Raw genomic sequence first — 14,165 nt, 5'->3', positions numbered from 1 at the left:
GGAAAAGTTTGAGTCTATCCTTAGGCTCCAACTCACAGGACAACGGCACGCCGGATATAGCTTGTCTAATAGTTTTGGAACAGCATATAGCTTATCTGATAGTTTTGGGGCACTTTGTACAGTTTAAAATCCATCTGTTAAAATTAGTAAATCACAGTGAAAGGAATTTTTTCTTTACAAAACTTCCATTCATTTAAAGTTATATTTTTTGATAACCTTTTGTATTGCTGTATTGTGTTTTTGCTATGAGGTACCATTTCTAATTATTATGATTGCCAGTTAAATTTCATTTCGTCTGTAGCTAGTCAAATTTCAGCTACTGTATTGAAAGCCATCTATGTCACTATATGTATTTGCATGGGTGATTACTATTGAATATGCAATATACATATCTTTCCGCAATTTTCCTATGCAAGCAGAGTTAGGTCTTTCGAATAAAGAATTATGTAGTCAAAAAACGAAATTTCAATCTACTTTTCTCTTCCGGGCAACGATAACTACAAGGATGGCTATAGAGAGATTCTTTATCTCCTCTAAGATCCAAAATCTGCTGGTAGTCCTTACATCCATCGTTCTTACGCCTCTGTGACACCATCGGATTTATAGACAATAGTATTTTGGCTCCATGTGTTACATGATTGTTCGATAGCCAATATGGCTCTGCAGTAAAGTTCAACACAACTTCTTGCATGCACCTTCGCATTCACTTTTGTGGGATCTGTTGAAGCCATGCATGAGAATTGTATGACACTGAACTATGTGTTCAGTAATTTTGTTTCAATTGGATGCCCAATTCGACACGAGATTATATCAAGGAAAATGAAGACCTTTAAAAGTATATTCACCAGAAAATTGAATTTCATTCACAGATAGTAGAACGAGTCGTTGAACGAATTTCATTTTTTTACTTATTCCAACATTGAAAAAATATATGTCTTACTACACAATATTAACTTTTCCGGCAAAAAAGATGCAATGTCACATTGCTATCCCGATAGAACAATATCACAACTGCATTGAAAATGAGTTGATTGAGTCAAGCTATTGGGCACCAAAAAGTGTTAACTGATTCGGCGGAATCGGGTGAGGTGTCCAGTTTAAACCTGTACAGATATTGGTGATATCCTCCATGTCCTGTGAGAAACTGGAAAAGATTATAATTTATCTCACCGTGCTGTCTCTCCAAAGACTCCTTGAAGACAGGGATGAGCCGGTGTGTCCGCGACTCTTTCCCGAGTGTTCTCAGCGCTGTTGCTATCTATTTACAGATCTCTCCCTTTCGGCATTCTTCATCTGCTGCAAAGGAGATATAGGCTTCGCGTTGTATATATTCGTCATCTCATCTGCCAAGATGTCAATGAGCATCATTCCCGAGATGACGAACGTGGCACCATCTGAGCCAGTCCTAAAGGCAAAATACACCCTTAGGGCTGTCCTCCTGTAGGTTTCACTAAGTTTATGAGCATTAGCTGCAATTTGCAATGCAATCCCTTTCCCAAAAATAGAGCAAGATCGAGCTCACTACCCTGACTATAAACAACCCAAAAGAGTGCTTTAACCCTCCCACGTTCGGCATCACCCTTGCCAAGACCATACTTGCGGCGGATGCATTGTCGCAAACATACTGGACGTGTTGCCAATAGCTGAGCTTCCCACCTATCATCACTCCCAAGTAATTAATAGCCGGGTTGGAAGTGATGACATAATCCCAAATTTAAATTCAGACATAATGTCTTTTACAGCACTTGGCTATGAGGATCGCTTCCATTTCTTCCTCCGCAAGTGCTACATCAGAACTTTCTAACCAAATCTTAGCAGTACTGATCGCTTCGCATGAGTATAATTCAGCATCTTTGAGATGCGTTACGAACGTTCCATTTAAGATTCGCAACTGGTCTGCTGAAGTAAATCCTCAACAACCCTGCAATGATTAAGATTTTTTTGACCGAACCTAATTTTCCCATTGCAGCCAATGCCTTTCCTAATCTCGGGCATTTTCCACTTCCGGCAATTTAGCAGATGGCGAAAACTTTTTTGTTGCGCAAATGACACAAACTATAAACAACTTATCCAAGAACTTGACTTTATTTGAAAGGGGGGAAGTTATCAGCTACGTCTGAAAATGGCCTCATAAGACCTGGTTAACTATGAGAATGTGTAAGCATGTCAATGATCGGCTGGGGGCTCTGTTGATGGATGCGAGCAACAATGAGTGCAACGGACTGGAGCACCATTATTGTAAAAAAGTACGAGAAGTGCAGCGTAACGGGGGCCATGACATAAGAAATCCTACTATCGCGTTGATGAGAAAAGCAGGAGCTGTCACAAATAGCAATGAATACGCTACCATATACCATATCACCTAAGGATTTGCAGGTGGTTGTAGACGTTTTTGATGGTCTGTAGAGATATTATCAATAGGCTTCTCATCTACAATGATGAGCAGTTGAAAAGGTGAAAGGAACACTCTACCACGATCATGAATCACATGATATCCTGTTAAGTTAAACCTCTTTTGGATGATATGACTAGCTACTATAACATGCGGATACGTCCCGTTCCTATAAATGAAAATAAAATCATCTCTATCATCATTATACTCAAGCAACGTAAAGCCATTGGGTTTGGCGATCCCTCTGCAGAAATGTACTTTCTTTCTTCTAATTTTTCGCAAATCCTTGCAATGCCGTATGTTTCCTAGTTAGTGAAGCGCGATCACATACAGGACCGGTCAGTTAAAATCCAAATGACCTTATAGCAGACCGTGTAACTGAAAACTGTGTCGTCGATGACGAGGCCGTGGAAGCTGTCGAAATCGGCATTATTTTCACAGTACAATATGCTGTCTGACAACCTTCTTCCTTGCATGATAAGTCTCATTTGGTGCGTAACACTGCACCATAGAAATGCTCCTCAGTGTGGACCAGAATCTCGCAATCAAGATCCTATCAGAGACTACTCCCAGGTCCCGCATTGGAGTAATTCACGTTTCGGTTGCTAGATTGGCAGGTTACTATCTTGTCTTTTAGTCATTGTTCATTTCACTGTTGAAACCTTTAAAAGCAGGTATGAAAACAGAGAAGCTTTGGTATTAGTTCATTATACTTTTAATTAACCTAACAGTATATGTAAAAATTTCCTTGTCATTAAAAGCACGTCTTCATTCCTGTAATTCTTAAAATATGATCAAGTTTCAAATGCAATCCAATTAATGTTAACAATCGAACATGTTACGACTCGAGCTGAACGGCAGCCGCAACAATGGATACTTTTCAAAGAAATAGTTCAATAAAAGATTAGGACATCGTCTGGAATGTATAGAAAGGCAATGTTACAGAGCGTCACATCTCAACTGAAAGAAAAATATCTTTTAATAGTTGCTACTTTGTCAGTAGAGAACGTGACATTTTAGCAGTAGCAAGTTTCTTTCTGTTATTATCGGAGTGGAAAAACCATTCAATTTAAGACAATGTGCACCAATTTCTCTCTGAAGGAATCTCCTATAAGAATTCCTACAAGCACCTTTTGCTGAAATATTTATTAACATCGTTATTCCATGCATGGAAAGGTGCGAACTACCCGTATATTTTTACTAACGGAGTCACTTCACACTTATTGTACAGCAATGTACATACATATATATGATTTTTTTTAATTTTTCATATAAACTTTCAAATAAAACTCCTTTAAAAACGGGAGAGTGGTTTAGTATGAATCATTTCGAAGCTATAGTAAAAGAAAATTTGCTATTTATTTCCCATAAAACTGGTATTAAAAAGAGGAAACCGAATTTTGCTTTTTACATTTTTATGTAGGCGCGGTGACTCTCCTGCCAATTAAAATATTACGCCAGATTTGTTATGAAAAACATTCCAATCATTTCAAAGTTGCTAATGCCAATATATGATGCAAAATAACTAGCGGTTACTGCAAGCGGTGCATATTTTTAATCTGGATATGCTGCAATGAGTGTTTCCAATAACTTATGCTTCTTCCGCCTAAGTACAGCTAGAAATTCCATAATTTCGACAAAGCTCTCCCTTCCAAGGCGCTACCGATTTCAATTCCAACATTAGCCTAAATTTATTTTATCGATCCCTTCTTTTATAAAATAGCTCCCACATAGCAACGCAGAGACTTCATTGTCATCGAACAACCTCAACTTGAAGTTGGTATTGAAACAATTGCATTTCATAATTTCCAACAAAACAGCGAAGGAAGATTCAGTGCCACTATTAACAAAAAGGACAGCTTACAAGATGTGCAAACTATTCAAAGTCCTCGATATTAGGTACATTAATGCATAGAAGGAGAGCGCGATGACCCATCAGCTTAAGATCCTTGGTTTGGTTGGTATTTACCTTCGGTCCGATCCTATTTGTCTCCTTCTCGAAGAAAGTTTACGGGTAAGATCTTCAAGTCACGGTTAATATTGAAGTTCCTGATGAACCACGGTGTGGAGGTAATAGTTCCCAATATCTTAAACTGCACTCTTTGGAGAATTCTTCTGTTGGATGTGCGAGAAGATTCCCAAAGTTATGCACCCTAAGTTCAGATTGGCTTTATCGCTGCCTTATGCAATATATCAGTACTTTGAATTTCAGGTGCAGCTTGAAAAATGTGTTGAGTAGCCAGTGTAAGTTTTTGAATCTCAGGTTGATCTGAGTTTTTTTGGAATTAATATATTTCTTGCAAGTAAGCCTTCTGTGTAGATGTGTTCTCGGGTATTTTACCTACTTAGACTGTGGAATGGATACGCCATTGACCTTAATTGGAAGACATGTTCATTTCTTCAATGTGAAAGTGACTTGACTACATTTGTTTGGTTGTTTTTTTTTTATCCACCGGACCAACTATTGCCCAACTTCTTTCATATGATTGCCGAGGTGTCGAGATGCTACACTAGGATTGGAATATGTGCAGAGGATCACTGCATCGTCAGCGAAGGTAGAACTTAATAGGCGCTCAGGCAAAGAGGCGAGAACGCTAGCTTGGACTACCCCCGATTTGATGTTTTATTCTAATAAGGTGAAAGTTTTTGTTTTATAAGAAACCTTCTGCCAATGGATACGACTCGAGAATTTTGTGAGTTTTTGTAGGCAGCTTTTCCTTGATTTTGTGGATGCCAGGCCCCAAAGGGAATAATTTGTGGTTGAAGAAAGCACTTTTAAACCACATGTTTCTCCTTTTTCAATGTTTCTTGTAGGTGTTTTCTTAGCTGCTGCAGAATTGGCGATCTAAACTGTTTCCATTCAACCTTAAGCTGTCGTTTTTCTCTTATTAGCTGGATTATTATTTTTGAACGCTTTGAAGGTTTTGGCTCTGCATATTGGAACTGGATTGATGGAATAATGTACAACCTGATCGATTTCAGGTTTGATTTCAAGGGCACATTATGAAAACCGGCGAATGATCAAAACTTAGATCAAAGGAGGGTAACGCAGATGGTTGACTTCTTTTTATATTTCTTCTTATGCCAAAGTCGATAAGGTCATGTATAAAGAATAGGAATAGCGTCTAAAACATCGAAACAGTCATGACATTTCGCCCCCTCCTCTGTTGATCCCATAAAAGCAATTAGTTTCTACGGAAAGCCCCTTTACGGACGTATTATTCCAGATACTCGCCTTGTCACATTGTTGAAGGCCTTCTCAAAATCGATGAAGAGCAGGAGACGCAGGGATCTAAGCTATGGCAATGGTCCAAAATGAAACAAAAGATATTAATATGGTCAGTACAGGAGGATTCAGGGCAGAAATCGGTCTGCGGTCAGTAGATCAAACTTTCGAGATTTTCTTTGATATGTTCCAGAATTCTGTTAACTACTATCTTTGTGACAACAGGAAGCAAATGATGACACAGTGAATAATTAATAAATTTTCTATCGCCTCCTCTGTGTCATCATTGTTAGTAAAGGTTCGAAAGCAGAATTAACTGTTAACTAGTCAACAGCGACTAAATTATCGTGTATAGAGCATAATATGGTTGCTATTCACATTTTGGAGAAGTATAGTGGGTCAACCACACCAACGCACCATCGTTTACAGTTACTTGAAATACGGTTCAGCTCCCCCTACGACTTCCCCCTTCCGCTCGCACTCCTCCTCTACTGTTTTGCCCCAAGGACCCTTGGGTAATCTTGGGAGAGTGGATTCCACAGCATGGCGTAGCCAGCAATGCAATTGTTGCTCTTCCTTAATGTGTGACCTCTCCATTGCCACTTCCGCTTTCCGATCACATCGCCTACTGATAACAGGCCTATGCGCAATGCAGTTGTCGCTCATCCTTATTGTGTGACTCCTCCACTGCCACTTCCGTCTTCCAATCACATCGCCTACGGGTAACAGGCCTATGCGCCGACTGGGTTCTTCATCTGCATTTCCAGATTTTGGATAGGGCTGCGAAATTTGAGCTAGCTCTGTTAATGTGTCGGAAAATATTCAGTTCGGTGTCATCGTCGGCAGAAACATCGCTTCCTAGATATACAAATGTAGATAGGGAGTGTACGATGACCCGTAAGATTGAGAATCCTGGTTTTCTTGATGTTTATCTTCAGTCTAATTCTTAAGATCCATGAACCGGTCGGGGGGTTTGAGGAAAGTCATAGTCCGTTGGATTCCTCTGCGACCTCCGGAGAAGACAGCATGAAGAACGTCACCAATAACAATAAGAAATAATATCGATGACCAGATGCAGTGCTGGCGGACTCCGCTTTAGGCCTCAAAATCTAACGAGATTTTATCTTGGTGCAGCACCCGCCATCATATGTCGCCCTGATAATGGCATTATTTTCTCCGGGATGCCCCTACTACCTAAAGGACTCTAGATACACTCCCTGTTCATACTATCGAAATCTCTTTCGAAATCAATGAAGAGCAGGTGCAACGAAGATCTAAACTCCGCGCACTTTTCATAAAATGATCCGTGTCGCGTCACTCATATATCATACTCAAATGTAAACTGTTTTTGCGAGTCACAGGTAGTCTACCATAGTACCATGTTCATATATCAAATGTTGATATCACTTGACTCCTTTTATAATATGTTTTACTGAAGAACACTCTTATAAAGCAGAGCGATTTTCTACTCAAATTTTATTTTTCAGATTATTATCTGCTTCATTGCTTTTAAAACACGACATGGATCTAAATACCAATTGGCATAGGCCTGCATTTATAGACGTAATTTATCTTTCCCCAAAAGCAATCATTCATATTTTGCATAAGGAGCGAACACATGACGTAACACCAGTACTCCATTCTGTAATTGCCACGTATGCATAACAAGAACCGTAATATATAAGGACATTTGAACCAACGTTATTGCGTTGATTTATTATGTTGGGCAGCTAACGTAAAATTGTGTTCACTTACTTTCGGTCATCCTGTATAGCATTAAAATATTTTGTCCACTTATCATGTAACATCTGTTGAAACTTCAATAACATTGTATTAGAAAAGTAATGCTATTTGAAAACATAGAATTTAAAAACAAGTGACCAACTTGGAATCTTTACAATTACTGAAAGCAGTAAGTGGGCGGTCAATTTCAATCCCGCGTGACAGGATGTTTAGACTTTCTAAGCAACTTGTAAATAATTCAAATACTATAACAATAAGCAAAATGGCGGAGAATAGTCATAAAATTCGAAATTTGTTGTTGCATATATGGCATTTTTGGTTTCCATAGGCTTATCAAATTTCGTAATAACCGATACTATTCAATGCGAGCCCACAAAAGTATATCGAGCGACTTATGCGATTATGCTGGAATTTTATTTGGAACGGTGACATTGCCATGCTTAGCGCATCAACGTGCATACGAACCTTATAAAGCACAAAGTTTACATTCAAAACAATCTTACAAACTACATTATTTTATGCAACACCCATTGGAGAATGTATGAAAGTAGATTATGCAAGGTAGAACTTCTACCAACTTTGAAATTTTTTAAGTTTTAAAAATATGCCACGCTTCACAAACCAGATATTCGTTAGAAATCCTCCCCCATGTTTCACTGTAGCCAAAGTTAGTTATAAATTGATAAAGCAGAACTACCGTTACTTTGAATTATTATCGAATATTGTTTTTTTTTATGGAATCGCTCTACAGCAATAATATTTACAAATGAATGGTAAATTTATTTCTGAAAACGAAAATGAGTACTATCAGCGGCTTTGATAATATAAGTCGAAATGAAAAAAGAGGTAATAGTTTATTGTTGATTTTCGAAAATTTACATTAAGTTATTTCAAACATAGGAATAACTACTGGGTCAGTGTCCTATATAAGCGACTATAATCAAAGTGAGTATGCTAAATGTACCGTCAAGCATTAATAATGAATTTTGTAAATTATCTGTTTATATAGAAAACAACAGACACAAAGATGAGCCGTTCAATAATTAGTGCAATATATTGTACAAAAAGCGATGATGTTCATGGACGGTATAGAAAGCACAGGAGCATCTCTTTATAGCTGATGTGCGCAATCATACCATGTTACTGGAATCACTGGAAACCATTCCGTCGGATTGAGGAGTACAGCAGACGACAATGACAATATAGATTGGCCAATTACCTTTAGTGATTACCTTCATTGGATGTGGATGAGTGCAGCATGGTGGTGAATTTATTTTACAGCACTTTCCGCTGTTATAACAGTAATTTGATGCTCTGGTAGGGTTTGGCGGGCTCATAAAGTTAACTACAATTTCTTCAGTTTGTCAAAAATAACGTTAATAGATATTTTACATTTGGGGGCTTACACTGATGGAATTGGCATATTTCTTTAGATTATATATTTTTGCACTTAATCTTTATGTGATTGTTGTGCCGTTGATGATATATCTTCATCATTTTCTTTTGAAAAGTGTTTTTATGGCCACTTTCAACTACTGAGGAGAACGTTACATTTATCATTCCCTTCATGAAATGTACTGAGGAAAACATCCTGGAATAGCTCAATAGATTGTAGGGGGTAGATCGTTTAGTCCATATGTATGAAGATGGCCCAGCCCGGACAATCTACAAGGGCCATATCCTTGGAGAAATATCGAAGGCAGTATGCCAGACAGCTTTCAGGGGCATCGAAACTTTTTTGAAGTTCAGTAGAAATATATAAACTACATGAATTTTCAAAAATGTAGTCATTTCAATGATTTGGTTTTGGTAATTTCTATTTAATATTGAAAAAACTGTCGGAATGGCTTAATGGTTAGAGAACTATGTTTCAATGGAACGTCACGACTCAAATCTCACTGGCGGCAGAGAAATTTGTATCGCTACTGAAAGCGGATACGAGTCGACTCAGCTGTGAATGAGTACCTAAGTCACATCCAGGAAATGGTCGCGGGCGAGCGCAATGCTAACCAAGTTGCCTACTAGTGTGCCATTATGGTATTGAATGAAATGCTCTAATAGACTTCACAGCCTAAATTGTCTATTCTTTATTTGTAGTTATATATATACGTCAGTGCCGTCAATAAGCCCACTGAGATTATAAAGAGAGTCCCATGGGAACACCTTATTTTTACGAACCTAGGCAAGCCGTTTTTCCTGCATCCAAAGCGCAGTTCTATTGGAATCTGGTATACCAGACTAGATTAAATTAACCAAGTGAACATTCTAGCGCTTTTTTCGGTTTTATTGGCAAACATCTCAACTTTTCCGGTATCTTTGACGAAATGGGCTGGTTTTGATCCAAATTAATTTTCATTTTGTTAACTGCTGATTTGAAAATATCAGCAAATATGCAGAAATTTACTTAAAACAGCTTCAAAAAAGGAGTACAGAAAAATAGGTACTTCATATATGTATTGATCTTTAGTACCATATACATATGTCAACTACATATTCTTGATAATTATGAAGTCATCGTTACATTTCTATGGCTTAAGATGTGTTGAATTCGAACGAATCTAACTGTTATAATATTACGAAGCATATTTCAGTATAATTTGGTGCTACTAGTATACATTTAAGGGAGGTTTTCCTATCAATTTCAAAGATTTGCAATATAGTATCCTTTATAATATTTTGAAGCCTGAATTTTGAGTCCTGTGTTATTTTCAGTTTTTCCGTTTTGAGGCGTGACGGATGTTGAAACTAAGAGCTGCTCCTAACAGTGCTAATTAAGACATTTCATTTGATATCCTATACGACAATCAACGAAAAGAAACTTTACACCCCCGTTTCATGAATCATAAAGTAAGACATAAAATGTCCACAAAATGTGGTTTCAATCTATATAGCCATTTTCGAGAAAAGTGGTCGTAACAGACAAGCACACGAAAAGACAGACAGTAAACGGATTTTGATAGGGTTTTAATTTAAGTAATATCTTAAAGAAATATCACTAATATTATAACAACAATAACAATCGATTGTGAAGTCAGTCTTGGTAACAATCATTTGGCATCAGGGCGCTAGACTATTTTTTGACCGTTCAGCAGTCCTTGTCTGCCACTTTTTCGATCGTCAATTCAACCGTTGGTGAAAGATTATTGATTTTCACTAAAAACTTCGTACGAAAGCTAACTCTGAATATGAATAAGCAAGGATAAAAATGGGATCGCTCCGCGACCAAAGTTACAAGAGAATTGATTGCGTTCACTAAACATGAAATAGGAAATGCTCAAAACATGAAATATGAAAAAGTTAGATTTTTTATCTCCATAAAATCATATCATCATATTGACACATTTATGTAAACGTGATTCACGCGCTTTATGCACTCCAGACAACAATTTTAAAATAACACTTTACTGCGAAAATAGTCTATGTAAAAACAAAATTGACTGGGTGTAATTAATTGCTTGTTGCGAGGTTCAATTAATTTCTGCTGATCAGCAGGTTATTAATCATTTTAAATGCTCATTTCAATGAGACGCCAGGATAAATATGACAATTTGAATTCAGGCAATTAGTATCGAGGGATTATAGTCAAGTAGTATAGTCGACCAGGACCGAATCCAAAAATTGTTACTCACAATGTTATATTATATACAGATACATACAAGGTCAGTTGCTTTAAACTGAATGAATAAGAAAAAATTCTGAACAACTTTTGCTGGAACGCCATCTAAAATATATTTTGAGAAGCTAATGAAAAGTTTGACTATTTCCATTTACATAAAATAATTAATAGACCTTGTACTGCACCCAATTTATATGCGGCATTATTCTGTTCCAATGTAACCTTGCACCTTGTCATGTTACACAGATATTGCATAATTTCTAAGTTTGTTCATTCTCATCGCTGCTTTAGGCTCGATTTAAATAAATGCCGCACTATGTAGGAGCACATAAATTTCCCAGCACCATATTCCTTTACATCGTGCTGTTAAAGAGAAAGCCCCCTAGAGCCAGATTACAAACTGCAGATAGTGATTAGATTTGAAGGATTAGTGAGATGTAAGTGATTGATAGGAAAACAAGTAAAGTGAAACCAAAATTAGCAATATGGCATCTTGGTAGTTTACACATGAGCCTTAGCTTTAGTCTTCATTAACGGCCAGATCTAACTAGCATCAAACCGTTCTACAGCTATTTTACTTGGCTATTCGATTTATTTTAATTTTAATTGTCGTACCAAATTAATTCAATCAATTAATATGCTGCAGTAAAATTTACAAACTTTCGCATTGGAAATATTTTGTGCATGCACACCTCCCTATTCTTAGAATTAAAGAATTATCATAATTGTTCTTGACCCATCCAGCTCGAAAGACTCATTTTCAAGAACCGAAACCCCACAGAATTTATCGCCATAAAATCCTTCCCAGCCTTTCAATCAGAAAATGTAATTGTCACAATCGTAATTGATTATCTCACATGTTGATTTTGATTAAATATGCAAATTCCGATTCAAATTCAATTCAATAGCTGTAGCTATAATATTATATATTAAGAGACTAACTCTAGGGATTACCCGAACGTGAAAGGTCTATTAAAGTAGTGGGCTGCGCAAATTATCCCTGAATTCAGTAATGAGAATAAGGAAATATATTCTAAAGTCTGTATATTTTCCGACTTACTTATAAGCATGGTAAATGCATGAAGATCTTAACACTATTGAACATTTGCTCTCAAATTTATTATTTGTTATAGTAAGTCCCAGAATAAAATACACGTTTAACTTTTCCCCTAATTGAAACGAGATCGAGTAATCGATGGCTCTCTGCGTCGTACATACTCGTATGTGAGGAACACACGAACTTGGAAGTGAATTATGGAACGCAAGGAGCTAAGAGCTCTATCCTCGCTGCACATGGGGACGAAAGTGGCGACCTGCAATTTTGATATCATGACAAACACCATGAAGTACTCGTACAATGTATCGTACGCCATAACAAAAAGGAATTTATCAATATGTTGGTTAGGAAATCAGAAGTTGTCCTAAATTCTTCGGTGGATTCCTTAACGAAAGGCAGAATATTATCTGCCTTACAGTTTCATATGAGCAATACTTTTCTATAGTCTCACATCAAAAAGATATTCAGCCGAAAGTACTGTAAATACGAGTAATCAGTTCTTTATTGCTATCTACTGTTTATGCAAACCTACAATATGTGCCAAATAAGCTAAAACACGTAAGCAAAACCTCGAGAAAACGCTTTTTAATTTCCTTCTTTTATGTAAAACTTTATAAATTTCAAGAATGTATTTTGAAATTTACTTAATTAAGAACATTTGGTATGTCAAAAATTCCACAGAACACACCGCGGGAAAACTTCTCTAAATGTCTTCATATAAAAATATCCTTTTGAAAGAAAGCAGAAAGAAAGAAGAAAAGCATTCTCATTAAGTAGGCAAGAACTGAGCGCATCTCAACAGCTCAATTTCTTCTTGATATTTACAGGTCAAGTATTTGCTAAAATTCATCAAAACACCAATTATATGAACCTATTTTTTCTCTATTTCTTATATATAAATATGTAGGTATGTACCCGTATGTCTATCCGGAGATCTGCGTACAACCAAAACGAAATGAACAGACAAATGGTTGCAATCATTTCGATAAAATTTCAAGTTCTTTATAGTTCATTTAAAAGTAAAAAGTGAAGTGGAGGGAAGTGAAAGGAGCATATCGTTTATCTCTAAAATTGATAAAGTAGGTGAGTGCAATGTCTCTTTAACAGAAACGGAAAAAGCAAAGCGATGGTAAGGGATAAGAGATACTTTATCGCATCTAAATTTTTGTAAAAGTAAACCTACCTATAAGAGGGTTTAAAAATAGTCAAATACTTGTGCTTTAATACAACAGATTAACATTTTCTCCAGATACAAAATATTCGAAAATTAATCTTATAAAGGACAACAGCCCCCCTCATTCCCCAAACCATTTAAATTGAGTATCTCTATTCTATTCATCTCAGTTCTCATGACGATTTTTGGGACGCTTAAGCTATTGAAGTATAAGATTATCAAGAGTCTAAGACGTCCTCTTTTGCTTCAAGCCGGGAGAAATACGATACAAATAAGATGCAGTAAAATACGTAAAGCGTACAAACACACCAAATATACTAGTAGTCAATCAATTGTTTTATAGACAAAACGTACCGGGTAAATTCCTTTGATAGTGTTTGCTGGGCCGTGGATAATTTTGTCATACCGTTTTGGTGAATCGTAGATAAAGATAAGGATAATGAGATATTGCGTTCAAAACTTGTTCAAAAAGTTCAAAGGGAATCCGTAGCGATTTAATAGCACCCACCCTCCTTGTCTTCCCCTTTCGATGCTATGTGAATAAAATCTTTGAAACTTGCTGACCGACTCCACAAAAAAATGTGTGCTTTCGATAACTTACTCTTCATGTGAACCATTGTAATGAATATTCTATATTCTTACCAGAACTGTTTAATGAGGTTTCTGTTATCACAAAAAAAGTTGACGGATTGCTTAGAAAAAAAGAGCAGAACGAAAAACTATATGCTGGGTTCATGTTAGATTTGCTAACGACTACTGGGAACGGCACGGCACGAGACGACAGATTCGGCTAATCGCCACTAGGAACAGCACGACAAAATATTACCTGGTGTACATGTTAGATATAGATCCATTTTAGCAAATCTGAATACCGGAAGCTGAACGCTTCAGGTATGGAAAGTTTTGTGTGCTGCTTAAATAAGCACGTTTGGGTGATCATTTGTACCTAACTTGTAA

This window comes from Hermetia illucens, chromosome 2 (assembly GCF_905115235.1).
Source record: "Hermetia illucens chromosome 2, iHerIll2.2.curated.20191125, whole genome shotgun sequence".
Classification (NCBI taxonomy): Eukaryota; Metazoa; Arthropoda; class Insecta; order Diptera; family Stratiomyidae; genus Hermetia; species Hermetia illucens.
The sequence above is the reverse complement of the archived record's forward strand: the minus strand, read 5'-3'. Positions refer to the sequence as shown.